Below are 12,203 nucleotides of genomic sequence, written 5' to 3' on the forward strand. Positions count from 1 at the left end.
TCCTTCACAGAGTAGGCTAAATGCCTCCGTTGCCAAGAAGACCCCATCGTTTTCCCCAGCTGGAAGTTTGCCTCCCTATTTGGCACACTCTTGGCACTGCATCTCTTCTTCTCTTGGTATCAAAGAGCCTGGCTTGGGAGCAGGCAACCTGCCCTGGAGTTCTGGCTCCACCTCTGCCCAGCCATGTGGGCTGAACAAGTGTTTGCATCTGTGTAACAGGATTATTTGTTATATTATACTAGTTACGTAAATAATTATATCCGTTATTTTATTATCAGTAACTACAGAAAGGATTAAATGAGTCACAAAAGCACTTAGTACAGTGCCTGGTGCATTTAAAAGTGCTAAGTATTTGCTTTGATTGTTCTGCCTCTCATTTGCAGGTGTCTGGAATAGAGCAGAGTTTTCCCAAAGCCTTGCAGATGTTACTAAGGTGACTGTACATCCAAGTTTGCCTGTTGTCCCAGCACAGAAATTAATAGCACCCTCTTTCATCCTAAAAGGTACCACAGTTTGGCCAATAAATGATCCACCCAAAATATTACTCATTTGGTAAATTGTGTTGAGCTAGTAAAGAAAAGCCCATGTGAGGCTTGTTGACCTAGGTCCCATGGCTCAGTTACTCCCCTCACTCCAAATGCAGGACTGACACTGAGAATGCCCCTTCACATCCTCCCTGGCCACACCTCCCCCTACCCCATGACCTCCAGGCACCGTCTGCCTCTAGCCTGACCCTGGCTCTTTGGAATGCTCCACTGCATCAGTGTATCCCAATTACTGCTGCTGCTTCTGCATCCCTCCTCCCTCTCATCATCTGTACACCTGAAAGCCTGTACAAATATATTTGCATAAAGATGATCATATGTGATAATAGTTTAATGTGATGGGTGAAAAGAGTCTTCAGTCTAACATGAAACAGTGCTTTAACCCCAAAAGAGAAAATTCGGGCATCAGAGATAGGCTGCGGCAGGGGCAGACATTTGTCAGAGGGAGTCACCATAAAACACCCTTTTAACGGATTTGCAGTTATTTTCCAAGGATTTGAATATCTGGACCCATCATCTCTGTGCCCCTGCCTTCCCTCAGCTGATGGGGATGGCATCTTTTAGTCTAATGACATATGGCACATAAGCAAGAGTACCTTGCTAGGCTTTCAGGAACTCCACACTGAAGACTGTGACGATGGCCCAGGGAAAAAGGAGTAGCTAGTGCACATTCAAGGAGCAGCCATGAATGAAATATGAGCCTAGGGACAGTGACTGAAGAGGGAGATTCCAAGGGAGGGGGGCTTCTAAGTGCCCACCTGGAGCTGAAAATGGGACATGGGGGAAGGGCCAAGCTCTGTTTCACTATGATCCAGACTCCAAGAGTAGTTCTTATCAGCCAGGAATAAGATGAATTTCCAAGCTCTAATAGCAGAATTAAATTGACATAGCCATATATTTAGCAAACTTCATATTGAGTGCCTACTCTGTGCAAAGCACTGGGTGACTAGAAAAGGGTGCTGGACATTAGTTTCATAGGAAAAATAGTATGGCCCTTTCTCCAAGGATCTTTTGAAGTCATTGTCTAGGTAAAGCAGAAACAAGTAAAGCAAGGGTCTGCAAGTGTTCCATTCAGAATGGGAACCAAACCAGTTGGCGCCAAGATTGCAAGTCACTCGGCAAAAAGCTAGAAAAGACCAGATTTAGGTACCACCCAAGGGTTCTTGGACCTAGGAAGTGGAGGCCCCCAGGTTATGGAGGCAGGAGAGCAGGCCCGGTGGATGGGATCCTTGCAAACCTCATTCCAAAAACAGAATTGAGCACAGAGCAGGGTTCAGGGTTAACTCTACCTCAGCTTTCCCAGGAAAGCAAGAGAAAAGCTGTAAAGATTCAATCTACCATCAGTGTTGGAAGAGTTAAGCCTCATTCAAGAATTAACAGAGGAATTAACCTGAAGAACCACAGAAACTCATGTGACCTGACAACTTTCAAAGCGTGTAATATATCCAATTAAACATTTTATGCCACTGTGACTACAGGGTTTGTGTATTCATAACCCCAAAGGTCTTTACTTCTTAGGCACTTAGGTTTTTTTCATCTTTCTGCCCAGACACATCTGTCTGTATAATTATATCATCTAAAGCATAATATGTGGTATAATTGCATGAAATTTAATTCTTCATTTTCACCCTGTGGTGTGTATAATGTTCATGGTTTATATAAGGTGCTTGGAGATGGAGTTCCAGCTTTTGATAAAGCCCCTTTCCTATCTTATAGTCACCTCTTTAGGGCTCTGTTCAAGTCCTCTTGTCCATGAAGCTTTCCTTGACCACCCCAGGCCACGATGACTGTTCCAAGTTTCTACAACCCTCATCACTCACTTAACACTTGCCCCATATTATCTTGTCTTCCTAATTTGGTCTTGCATCTGGTAGAGTACGAACTCCTCAAAGGGAAGGACCAAGATCTCCTATTTCTGTTGATCACTTGTAGCATCTGCCCGAATGCTTTGGCACCTAGTAGATCCTCAACCCATGATAAATAGATGCTGATTCACTAGGGCTGGGATAGAATCCATGCTCCTTTGCAGAGGCACATGTTTTACAAGCTATGCACACTTCTTCTACCAGCCCAACCCAACCAAATCTATAGACAAAGAATGATGCTTAGTTCTGTATCAGTCAGGAGCTTTCAGGTGACAGAAAACCCAATTCAAATTGGCTTAAGCAAAATACCAAATTAATTAGTTCAGATAACGACAAAGCCCAGGAATAGTCTGGCTTCAGGTATTTTTGGATTCAGAGCTCAAGTTGTATTATTAGAACGAGGTTTTCCTAACGTCTCAGCTCCTTCTTCCTACATGTTGATCTTCCTCACTTTGCTTCTAGTCTCCTTCTGACAGAAGTTTCAGCCCTTTCAGTATCTTGGTCAATAGAAAAGAACAGTGCTATTTGCCCTAAAGTGTCTCATGACATCTCATCAGCTCTGATTTACTCACATGCCAATCCCTGGACTAGTTACTTGGGCCCCAGGGAGGCAGTATGCTGCTGCATGACATAAACCTAGAGGATATGTTCCAACCCTAGAGCCCAGGAATCTGTTTTTAACAAGTCCACCAGATTTTTCTAGTGCACATTAAAGTTTGAGGACCACTGATCAAGCGTCTGGCCACACGAGTAGGTGAGAAAAGAACCAAGACAATGGGGGATAAGATCACTGGAGGCAGGAAGCACAGCATATTTGCTGGGACATCTATATAAATATGGAATTGCTTAAAATGGCATCAGGGCTTGGGGAGAGCAGTGAAAGGCCATCAGCCAGAGGTACTGCCCATCAAAGAGTAAATTTCACTTATAAGACTCAAAGATACATTTAGACTTTGGTCCCCAGTTAGATCCATCTGACTTGAAGTCATAAATTTGTGAAATCTCAACTTTGGAAAAGACTTTACTCCAGCCCCCCCCACTTTTTTTTTTTTTTTTTTTTTTTTTTTTTTTTGAGACAAAGTCTCATTCTGTCACCCAGGCTGGAGTGCAGTGGCGCAATCTTGGCTCACTGCAACCTCCGCCTCCCGGGTTCAAGCAATTCTCCTACCTCAGCCTCCCAGGTAGCTGGGACTACAGGTGTATGCCACCAAGCCCAGCCAATTTTGTGTAACTTTTTAGTAGAGGTGAGGTTTCACCATGTTAGCCAGGATGGTCTTGATCTCCTGACCTCCTGATCCACCCACCTCGGCCTCCCAAAGTGCTGGGATTACAGGCATGAACCACCGCGCCCGGCCCCAAACACCATCTCCATTTGATCCCAGAACCCCTTGGACATCATCCCTTATCCACTGTTCATCTAGCCACTACACAAGTACTTCCCCTGATAGAGATATCCTTACTGCTCAAAGCAGCTGAATCATCTTCTAATGCTCTAGATGTTTAAAATGTCTTACTCTGTTAGGCAGAAATCTATCTCTTTATAAATTCCTTCCATCAGTCCTGATTGTACTAGGAATGATACAAGACAACTCTATTCCTTGTGCCAAAAGACACCCCTTGCATATTTGGAAGACCGTATTAACCCCCCTGAATTTCTTCTAGCCTCCAGGATACACAGCCCTAGCGATGTCTGTCAGTCAACCCTTGGGTGTTGTGGAATCTAAGCCCCTACCTCTCCTGGTTGCCCTCTCTCCTGAAGGTACTCTAGTTGGTCTGTGTTCCTCCCTCTTGGAGTATGATGCTCAGAACACAACACTCCAATAGTGATCTAATGAGAGAAGAATAGAACCATTGTCTCATTCTAGACACTACTTTTCTATTATTACATCCCAGCATTGTGTTAGCATTTATAGCAACCACTTCTCAGTGCTTACTCATCATGGCTTTCTCCTAATCTCCTCCCTCTTTGCCCTTGTGCAGCTGCTAGGTTACATCTCTCTCATTATAGACCCTGTGGAGTTTGTTTGTGAGCCCAGGTTTATGACCTTAGAAATAATAAGTGAATTTCAGACAAGAAGAATAAGCTACACAATTCTATTACCACTGCTTACTCATTAACTATTGTAATCTTTTAAATAACATCCCAGGATTTAAAAGATAAAATTTAGCAAACATGGAAGACTTACCATGTACAAATAGTGAAAACATGGAGATGAATAAGTGAGGAGGTGAAGTGTTTGCTTTTGCTGGGACTCATGTTTTGGCCAAAGAAATAGAGTGAAACAACCAACCCCAGCAGTGGGTAGCAGTCGTCCTGGTAATGGTGTAATGGTAACTCTCATGTCTGCCTCGGGACTGAGGGACCTTACTCAAGAGCTGACAGGGTAACTGCAGTTGGAAGGGCGTGTCTCATTTCTACAGTCAACAAGGGAGAAGCCAGGCCTGCCAGGAAGCAGGAGCCGCATACCAAGATCCAGAAGCATAAGCACGATGTACGTTCTGGGAACTGGGGCTGGTCCCAGCTGGTTGCAACCTGTGGGCAGAGTGGCGAGGGAAAAGTGAGGTTCTAGCCATACTGTCAGGGCCTGCAAGACCATATTGAGTCTGAATTTCATCATGTGATCTCTGAGGAGAGAATGAAGATACTTAAAGGAGGAAAACCAGCAAGTGGAATCAACACTGGAAAGCAAGGAGACCAGAGAAGAGGTCGCTACACTCAACTGAGGAGTGACATCTAGAACATACAAGTGTTTCTTGCAGATCAATTTTTAAAAAAAAGAAAGAAAGCAGAATAGAAAAGTAGACTAAAGATATGAACAGACAATTGGTAGAACGGAAAACACAAATAGCCGCTAAATATGTGTAAAGGTGAAGACCTTGTTGGCAATCAGGGAAATTAAAATGAACACTAAAACATGTTGTCATTTCACAGCCAGCTGATTGGCAAAATTCGAAGTATGATAATACTGAGCATTCCTGAACTACTCACATGCTGATAGTAAGAGTATAAATTATAGGCCTCCTTTGGAAAGCAACTTGTCAACATCTAATAAAGTTGCAGTGTGCACATCATTGCATCCAGGATTCCAAGCCACAGTATCAGTCCCATGTATTCACTGGAATATATACGAGGATGTTCATTACAGCCTTGCCTGTTACAGCAAAAGAGAATGAGAAAGAGACAGACAGAGCACACCTAACTGGCTGTTATGGGCTGAATGGTGTCCCCCCAAAATTCATATGTTAAAGTCCTAACCCCTAGGACCTCAGAGTGTGACTATATTTGGAGATAGATTCTTTAAAGAGGTGGTTAAGTTGACATCAATTCATTAGGATGAGCCCTAATCCAATATGCCTGGTGCCCCTATAAGAAAAGGTTAGGACACAGGTAGGCACAGGGAGAAAACAGCCATCCACAAGCCACGGAGAAAGGCCTCAGAAGAAACCAACCCTGGCAACACCTTGATCTTTTCTAGACTCCGGCACCAAGAAGAAAAAAAATTCTGTTGTTTAAGCCACCCAGTCTGTGGTACCTTGTTATAGAAGCCCTAGCAAACTAATACAATGGCCTTCAACGGGGGCGTAAGGTTAAAAATAATTAAAATAAAAGAATAAACCAGTTCTATGTGTATCAGCATGGCTGCAGCTTGACAACATAATGTCACATGAAAAATCAAGTTGCAGAAAGTACAGTCAGTGTGAGGGGAATTCTGTAACGTAGCTGGGACTTATACAAAGTAATTTCAGGATATTAGTCATGGTGGGGAGGGACAGGAGTGGGGTGGCAGGGAGGTGGAAAGAGGCTTCAACAGTACCTATAAGGCTTCATATACATAGAGAGATACAGAGGTATAAATGACAGAAAGTAAATATTTGCTAATCGTGGTGGTAGGCACATGTTAGGCTTTTCTCTGTATTTTATTTTTATATATGTTTTTAAATTGTTTTAAGAGGAGATTGGGAAAGGAGTGCTGAGGACCTGAACCAAGACAGCAGCTCAGGGGGAGGAACTCCCCAGCATCTCACTTTAAGAAACTAATTTTTCTCTTCACTTGTTATCTATTCCTTTTCTTCCAGGAGATGGTGCAGTGCTGTGTTCCAGAATGAAGATACCAGCTGCTTTCTTCCCTGGATGAGTCCTGGGAGCTGCAGTGTCATGAGACTTGACTCATGTTTTCCTTTTAAGTTCTTCCAGTTGAGAAAAATGGAAACCTCTTTTAGGTGTTCTCGCTAAAGCCTTTGCCCAAGGGTCCCGCCTTTCATAATGACTCAGCATGTCCAGACCATGCCCTTGGTATTGAGCTTTCAGGAATCAAGTCACACACATGTTCAGTTTGCCCACAAAAGGCAGTGAAGCCAGGCCCAGCGATGTTCCTGAAAAGGGCACAGATGGGTTTCTGGTTCCACCCCTGCCTCTAATCAGATCCATTTCCCTGGGCAACTCTCTCACTCCTGAAGCTCAGTTTCCCTTCTGTGATACCAGGGGTTTGGACTAGATTTCACCCATCCCCGACACCTCTCACCCTGTTTCTGTGGTGGAAGCATGGCTCTTACAGGACAAGACCCATTCAGGCTTGGCAGCCACCAAGTCAGGCTTCCCCCTGCCGAGCTGCCTGTAAAGTTGTTAATTTATCTTGTCCGGAAGAGGCAGCTCACTTGTGAATCTTGGCGTATCAATCAACACTTCCAGCGGAGACATTGCAAGATTCACAGCCTGCAAAGCATATCTAAGCTTGTTTATGGCTATCCTAAGGGCTATGCTAGTTGCTTGCAAACAAAACGCTCCAACTCATTGTGGATCTATATTTGGTTCCAGCATGAACATTGTAATGGCTAAAATTCAAAACCAAGCAGACAGTCGGTACCTTGGGACTTATTTCTGAGGCTGAACTGGGCTATGCCAGAGGTAATCAACCAACTGATCCTTCAGTATTTGTTGGCTCCTTGGCCTATACCTGTTGGCCCCATTGTGACTTGGGAAGAATTTGTCTTTAGTGCTTCTGCTCATCCATCCCAAAGCCTTTGCACCTCTGGGCCCCTGACTTGTTTCAGTACCTAGTACTCTCTTCTCCCTCCTCTACTCCAGTCACACTTCTCTCTCAGGGAAGAATCTATCCCAGTTCTTGATCTCTTGAGCTTGCTCTGTTCAAAGAACATCCTTGTTCCTTTATAAGGACTTCCAGGCAACAGGGAATAAGCAGGTGGCAAACGTATGCTCTTTGAACTAACATCCTTCCTCCACTCCCCACCCATGGCTCCCTCTCCACAATGTGGTGGGAATGAATCCCTGCCTTAGCCCTTACTGGCCTGTGCTCAACCTTAAAGCAGGTTGCTCAACTCTCCAAGCCTCAATTTCTCATCCATAAAATAGGGAACACAGTACCTACTTTCCAGGGCACTCTTCAGGAGTGATGCATCAAGGTATCTTATGCCCCTGGCTGTTAGAAGATGTTCAGCAAACAACGGCTATTATAAGAGTCACGGGCTTAGAGGAGGGCAGGGGTTCCTTCCAGGGTTTCCAGCTCGCAATATTAAGCACCGTGTTATGCATTAGGCATTTCAAAGGAAGACGCTCGAGTTCACGATGTTGAGGACTTCAGTTCTAATGGGAGTGCTAATGCCACATTACAGAAAATAAACAGTGACCAACACATAGCCGCAGAGAGAATAGCAAACCCCCCAAGCATGGCAGAACTAGAGATTTAGGACTCCAGGCCTGTAATGATGAGCCATGGAATTAACCCCACACTGGGCATCTGAGAGTGAGGGGTTCCAGTCCCAGCGCTTCACCCAGCTGCCAGAGAGCCTCTGCTTCTCCATTTTCTCATCTATAAATGAGACAGTTGGATTTGATTAATCTCTATGGTCTATTTCTGATCTTACATTCTAAGTTTTTAAAATTCTCTCACTTTAAACAGCTGCCAGCCTGCCTGCCTGCCTGCCTGCCTGCCTTCTCATGAGCTGTGATTTTCATGCATTAAATAAAACAAAGACTCTTGCCTACATGGAGTTTACATTTTAGGGGAGACAGATAATAAAGATAAGCCCAATGCATAAGATGTCAGGTGGTTAGGAGTGCTACGGAGAAAAATTAGGCAGGGGATAGGGGATGATCAGGAGGAGGGTGTCCAATTTAACTGAGGAAGGCCTCCCCAGCAGGTAACAAATGAGCAAACCCCTGGAGGAGGAGAGAGAACGGGAAACAGCAGGGCCAGAGATTCCCAGGGATAGTGAGTGGCCTTCACAGTGTGTACAGGGGGCCTTGCAGACAGTGCTGCGGCACAGACGAGGTGGGTGGGTGCATGTGATGGGAGCACATGGAAGCTCTTTCCCCTCAATGGAGTCTGTCATAGTGAAATAGGAGGTGAGGTCATGAACTGAAAGGATAGGGATGGAGGTGTTAGAGGTTGAAGGAAAGGAGAGAAGCCATGAAATGGCTATCTGAGAGAGTGGGAGTAAGAAGGACAGGGGAAATGCTTAATTCCTTTCTGTGCCTTAAGAAACTGGTTCTCATGAACTAGCTGGGGGCATAATAGAGCATTTTTATCCATTCACACATTCATTTGGCAAAATGTGGGTGAGTGCCATTGGCTGGCACCCTGTGAGGCAATGTCCAACCAAGAGACGTTTATATAGGTTCACCAGACCTCCCTATTGGCCCAGGACTGTCCCTGAGACAAAGATTTGAATGTAAGTTATTTATTGGGGAAGCAAAGGTTGGGGGTTAAGGAAAGGAGGAGCCAATCCCAGTTGTCACCATGAGCAGCTGGGGCTCAGCCCTATGGGGGCCTCCAGGAGACTGTAGAGCACTGCGTCATCATCCCCACGGAGGAGGGTGTGCATCCACCAACTTCTGTCGTTCACTGGCTGTGGGCTGCTCCCCATGGTGTTAACTCTGGCTTTTCTAGCCTGCTCCAGTGAACAAAGCAAGCCTGCAGGCTGGCAGTGAGCACGTCAGAGGGTATAAGAGCAGTGAGGGTAAGAAAATATGAGCAGGCATCAGCAGCCTCAGTACCACTCTTGGAAATGTCTTGGTTTAGATAAAAGGTTATATGTCGCCCTAAGTATAAGACACAGTCCTTCCCTTCAAAGGATGAATTTAGAAGGGAGGCTAAGAAAAGGCTTAAACCTAAAAAACAGAAAAAGAAACCATAAGAGAAGAAACAGGATGGCATAGGCTAAATGCCAAGTGAGTCTAGTCGTCAAGGAGTTAGGGGAGGAGGTGACCTCCCGGGCCTGGGATGGAGGAGAGGGTGTCTGAACTGGGTGAGCAGACAAGTAGCAGAGGGCATGAGCTGGGACCTGCTTCACCGAGATGGCTGTGTTTTGCCTTTGTATCCAAAGCTGACACAATGACAGGTGGCTGCTGCTGACTTGGAGACCCCAAGGTGTGGTAGAGAAAGACTGATGCTCGTCCAGTGCCGCCTCTGGCCACCTGGCCCTGCAGGTGCAAGGCAGTCTTGATTTGCAGCTGAGGCTGCTGTTTGGGAAGCTGTCATGGTTCAGAGGCTCTTCTTCAGGGAAGCGTAAAAGAAGGAGCTGCTCTCAGGTTGTTATAAAACAGTCTCAAAAATATACCTCTGATTTCCAGCCTTCCTGCACAGGGCAGCCGCCAAAGACACAGCCATGACTCACTGCAACAAATGATCCTGGCATCTTTCTTCCTGCAGCATTGTAGAAGTTTCAGATATTTGGCCTGTGGTTCACTCTCGTTCTCCAAACTCTGAAGGGCGGGGTTAGCTGAGCACTTGGATTCCATATTTTGATGAGGATGAATTAATTCATGCACAAACACACAATCACAGACCTACCACTTGGGTTGGGTGTTCTAATGAGGGAGGTGATTGCATGATGCTGAGTCAGGACAGGGTGGCCCTAGCCTGATTGCCTTTCACTCTAGGTCCGGAGACCAGTGCCTGCTGTGCTCCTGAGTTTAACCCTCTCCTTTCTCCAGCCACCTCCTCTGTCCCTTTACCCTGAGTTACGGACTCTCCCAGGTTCCACCCTTCAGTCCTGTTCCCACACTCCAATAGCTGTCCCCAGAATTACCATAAAAGTCAAAAATCTACTCATCTGCTTCCACACACTTCTTCCCACCCTGTGGTTGAGGAATTAATTGTTCTCAAACACCTCTTTGTTCTTTTTGCCCCATATGGTTCAGGAACATTCAATGGCTCCCTATGACCCACAGAATAAAACCCACATTCAAACAGAAGGTCCTCTACCAACCATCCCCTACTCCCTGCTTCCCATCTCAGCTCCTTACATCCCAAGACGGCCTATCTGCATTAGCCAAGTCCCTCAACTTGCTCTCCCTGCAAGACTTGCTAGTTCTGACTTCCCAGATTTCTACTTTCACATTCTCCCTGCCTCCAAGACGTCCCTCCCCTTAGCAAATCCATTTCCATTGCTTGAAGCCAGAAGAGGTGACAACAGTGAACTTTCCCAAAGACTGAACACTCACTGCACACTGATCACCATGACTGATCAGTGTGCCCTTCAAGTCAGGACCCACACACTTGATGATTGAATGAACAAATGAAGAAGCCTTCCCGGCTGGGCCTCCCTGTTCAGATAATCCCCCTTGATACAGTGGGTCTCAGCATGAGTGGGTAGAATGGTTACAGCTTGAATCGTTTCCCTCTACCCCACAGCCCCCTATATGTAGCAATTTGCAATTTCGCTGAGGCAGATTTTAGTGTCTTGCTGTGAGGCTGATGCTTAAAGTGACTTAGCTAGAGAGAGAACCCTACAGTGCATTCAACCTCCAAATTTAAACTCGGTTCTGTTTTACTCTGCTCATCTGTCATGTATGCAGTTGTTGTCAGGAAGTAATTTAAGAAAATGTTTTCCTCCTGAAAATGACCACCTTTTTTCCCCAAGGGAAACAGAAGACTTTGGTAACGGTGTAAAGGCAGTCCCCTTGTGGTATTGGCAATGCTGGCCTCCTTTTTGATTTGACTGTAGGCTCCCCCTCTGTTTGGTTCATATTGGCTTCTCAGTGCCTGGCACATGGAAAGTGTTCAATGTTCATTTACTCGATGTGTAAATACATGAGTGGTGACTGTACTATGCAACTGTGCTTCAGAAACATAGTTCTAGACAGGAATGCATTTCAGGGAAAAGCCAGGAAGCTGCACAAACATTTTAGCATTCAAAAACATGGGGATTTACAATGTTTCCCAGATAAATCACTCACACAAGCCCACAGCTTCTCTTGCACATGGTCATCTGCCCCACTGGAATGTCCTGCTGTTCTTTCAGGTGTACGTGGTTGTGTCCTCAACTTAAGCAGTTCCTTGAGGGCAGGCACCTGGTGTCATGTTTTCACGTTCCCTCACAGAGCCTGAACATTGCTGGCAAGATCACAGAAGGTGGAGGGTAAATGTTTGCTGATTAACCAATGGAAATGTTCCGTTGAGGAGGGGTGATTTGCAACTCCTCCCTTGGGCCCTAGAGCTGCCCATGTGGTGCCCCTTTCTCAGGGTAGCAGGCGCCTACACCTCCCTCCTGGAGTAGCCACATCAGGGCAGCTCTAAGGCCAAAACTACCTTCAGTAGTACAAGAATCACAGACCATTAAGAATGTCAGAGCTTACAGGCCACCTCATTCAACCTCCTTGTTTTTCAAGTGAGGGAACGCTGAATCCAGGGAAAGGAGGTAATTCTGTCTCAAGCTCTCAATGCCCAGTGCCCACTTATCCTTCCCACACAGGATGCTCCTTCCTGCTGACCTTCTCAAGCCTCCTTGCCTCTCTAAGACTGCTGAGGTCCCCATTGTCCAGGAGGGCCCA

This window comes from Macaca thibetana, chromosome 4 (genome assembly GCF_024542745.1).
Source record: "Macaca thibetana thibetana isolate TM-01 chromosome 4, ASM2454274v1, whole genome shotgun sequence".
Classification (NCBI taxonomy): Eukaryota; Metazoa; Chordata; class Mammalia; order Primates; family Cercopithecidae; genus Macaca; species Macaca thibetana.